Genomic DNA, 3,895 nt, shown 5'->3' with positions numbered 1-3,895 from the left:
CTTGAAAGCCTGAGGCGGAAGGATCACCTGAGCCCAGCAGGTCCAGGCTGTGGTGGCTGTGAGCGTGCCACTGCACTCCAGCCTGGATGACAGTGAAACTCCATCTCAAAAAAAAGAAGTTCTGCCAGGCTCAGTGACTCAGCCTGTAATTCCGCGCCTTTGGAAAGCTGAGGTGAGTGGATTGCCTGAGCCCGCAGGTTCAAGACCCGCCTGGGGAGCGAGACTCATCTCTACAATAAATCAAAAAATCAGCCGGGCATGGTAGCGCATGCCTGTAATTCCGGCTACTTGGAAGGCTGAGGCGGAACGATTGTTGGAGCCCAGCAGGTCGAGTTTGCGGTGGCCGGGAGTGGCCACTGCACTCCAGTCTGGGTGACAGTGAGACTCCGACTCAAATAAATAAATAAATAAATAAATAAAAATTTTAAAAATTAAAAAAAAGAATGAGAGGTCCTTCAGAGCTGACCCAGGAGAGGTGACACAGCCATTGCTTGGGGGCATGTCTGAAATGCCTGTTGAGGATGGTCCTAGGCCAGTGAACAGCCCTACGGCTCAGCCCCATTGTGTCCCACCACCCTTTATCTTGGTTAAAGATGACACCATCCAGTATATTCACCAGGCCTGCCTCTAGACATCTTTTACAAACTGTTTCCAAAATTAGTGCTTCCCATCAAGGAGTATGTTTCAGAGTATTTCCCACAGATGCCCCAGAAAGAACGGCCTCATGCTGTGTTGGACAGTGGCAATAGTGTTGGACTAAGTGGAACTTTCCAGCAGGCTGCTTCAGAATTGACACTCATTTGACAAGATATGTTCTTGACCGTCTTTAAAAAAAAGTCTGAGGATGGGTGCAGTGGCTCAAGCCTGTAATCCCAGCACTTTGGGAGACTGAGGTGAGAGGATTGCCTGAGTCCATGGATTTGAGACCAGTTTGGGCAACTTGGCAAGACCTCATCTCCACAATAAATCAAGAAATTAGCCAGGCATGGTGGCACATGCCTGTAATTACAGTTATTTGGAATGCTGAGGAAGGATCGCCTGAGCCCAGTGGGTCAATGCTGGGATGGCCGTGAGCATGCCACTGCACTCCAGCCTGGGTAATGGAGTGAGACTCTAACAACAACAACAAAAATCTGATAGCTCTATTGTGCCCACTCAATATGGCGTGTTCTTCACTCAGGTTATGCCTATGTCTTTTTTTTTTTGAGTTTGAGTCTCACTCTGTCGTCCAGGCTGAAGTGCAGTGGCACGCTCACGGCCACCACAGCCTCAACCGGCTGGGCTCGAGTCATCCTTCTGCTTCAGCCTTCCAGGTAGCTGGAACGACAGGCATGCACTGCCACACCCAGCTAATTTTTTTATTTATTGTAGAGACATGGTCTCACCATGTTTCCCAGGCTGGTCTCGAACCTGTGGGCTCAGGCAGTCCTCTCACCTTCACCTCCCAAAGTGATGGGATTATAGCCACTGTACCCAGCCTAAACCAATATTTTAAGGTTTGTGGTTCCTGGGCCATAATGGGTGATGTCACTGATAGAAGAAACCTGGGTTTGCAGGGGCTTTGGGCTGTGCAAGAGTAAACACCAAAGCTTGAGTTGTAGCCAGTTGGCAAGCATGAAAGTCTTTGAAGAATGTAATGCAAAGAACGTGAGGCTTTTTGTACGGAATGAAAAGTAGAAGCCTCTGGAGCCCGGCCAGCCCGCGGGCCCAACGTGGGCAATACTTGTTTCTCCCTGTGGAAGAGCCTCCTGGAAGGAACACTCCTTAGTCCGTGCTGAGGGGCACTGCCAACTAGTGATGAGCCCACATGGGCGGAGGAAGCCCTTTGGGGTGGTGAGTCTCCTGCTGTGCATTTGACAGGATCTGTGGGTGGCAGGGCAGCAATGGGTCCCCAGCAAGCTGGCAAGGGTGAAGGAGGCCTTTGTGTGCAGAAAAAGCAGGAAGTCCAGGCTGCCTTCCTACCTCAGCCTTCTGGGAGAGTTGATTGGAATACAATACTGACAATTACTTCAAGCATTTAAACTCCCTTGAATTCTATCCTGTCCCTGAGGAATCAGATGGTCATAAAGCCATAGTCACCCATCCTAGATTTCTCCAGGAGTTGGAGTGAGGTTAGAAGCAAAAACCTTTTAAATTAAATGGCTCTTCTGCCTTCTCAGCCCGCAGAACGAGACTGGTTACACTGGTTATGTTAAGTGTATAAAAAGCTTTATGTTCATCCATTTTCTCATGTCCACTGTTTCTGCTGCCTGGAAGAATACAAGGAAATGTGCAAAGAATTTGAAAATCCCAGAAGGAAGGTACTTTTCAACTACAGTATTTTTTTCTTAAACAAATAAACTATTTTTACAGCACTGCTTTGGCTAAGAGTTGTGAAATCACTTGTGACATGGGGAAGTGGAGGTTATACATACCTGCCCTAAAGTCATTCCACCACAGAATCAGCACTTGAAATCTCATCTCCTGCTAAGCCTATTTTAAGAGCTGTCCTGGCTGGAACATAACAACTAAACTTGCATAACATTAGAGTTGGATGGCATTTTTAAAGGCACCTGGTCCTACTTAGGAGAATTGCAAGTGCCCCCTACCAGCTACCATGAAGAGCCCCTCTCTCACAGGGAGCTCTGTCCCGGGGTAAGGGTAATACTGTTTTAGGAACGAGTCAGATTTGGGTTTTCTTGGTTTTTATAGAGATGAGGGCTCGCGATGTTGCTTAGGCTGGTCTTGAACTCCTGGACCCAAACAATCCTCCCACCTCAGCCTCCCAAAGTGCTGGGACTACAGGTATGAGCAACAGCGCCCAGCCCAAATTGTCATATCAAGCCAAAAGCTGCCTCGTGTCACAGCTCTGGGGTGTCATGCCTTGCCTCCACATCATGACTGGATAGGGGACTCACACCAATACACTGTGAAGAATCACAAAACTCCCAATGCAGGTTCACAGGCCCATCAAGCAAATGAGCAAAAGGTGCCTACTGCAGCGGAAATGCAGTTGGGCAGGAATATGGTACCTTCGTGTGAATTGACAAAGAGGGCATCCCTTTGTCCCAGGGCACAGCGCATGGCCACTGGGAGATGGGCTGGATTTTGCCTCGCCTGGCTCATTCAGCTAGGTGTGCTTGTACGGTGATCACAGCACAACCATTCTTGGCCCTGTTTTAATCACCCGTCCTGATGCGATCTGGAAAAGGGCCTTCCAACAGGTTTCCTGTTTCCATTTCTACCTTTTACTGCGTCCAAAAAGTCTTTCCCTCCTCAAGCCATCGTGCAGTTTATTCCGCCCTGCTTCACGTCCAGAACCCTGGCTCTGCACGTACCCTTTGCTTCCCAACGGTGCCAGCCTCGGCCCACGTGCAGTTCAGGTAGTGACCTACCCGTGTCATCTCACAGGGGTTCCAACAGTGCTAGCACACTTCTGATGTGAAAGGAAGTCTCCCCACCCTTTCAGTCACGGGACACGCATGTCCAGGAGTGCACGCTCCACCGCGGGCCTTGAGGCTGGTGACTTGCGCCCACACTATCCTGCTCTCTCGGGTCCCTCCCGGTCTCCCACCTTCCTCTGTCTTTGCCTACCAGCACCTGGCAGTGTTACTACTCCTTAGCTACCCTACACCGACACCGACACGTGCCTGTTTAGGATGAATATCCTTTGGTCTCTGCGCCTTATTTCAAATACGCGTTGATCGGTCGGGAACCATGTCTTGGACACGGCAACCGACTTCTGGCCGGAACACCGTGGGAAACAAACGTCTCTGGCGAAAGCAGCCCTCCTCCAGAGTTTCCCGGGCCAGGGAAGCCTGAGCCAAGCCCAAGGCGCTCGGGGTTCTTAGGAACCGCGAGGGCGTGGTGCCCGCTGCGCGCGCCCGGTGCGGAGAGCCGGCCCGAGGTCTCGCCG

The sequence above is a fragment of the Carlito syrichta genome, unplaced genomic scaffold (genome assembly GCF_000164805.1).
Source record: "Carlito syrichta isolate Samal-C Ts95f unplaced genomic scaffold, Tarsius_syrichta-2.0.1 Scaffold126553, whole genome shotgun sequence".
In the NCBI taxonomy this organism is placed as follows: domain Eukaryota; kingdom Metazoa; phylum Chordata; class Mammalia; order Primates; family Tarsiidae; genus Carlito; species Carlito syrichta.
Note: the sequence above shows the minus strand (reverse complement) of the source record.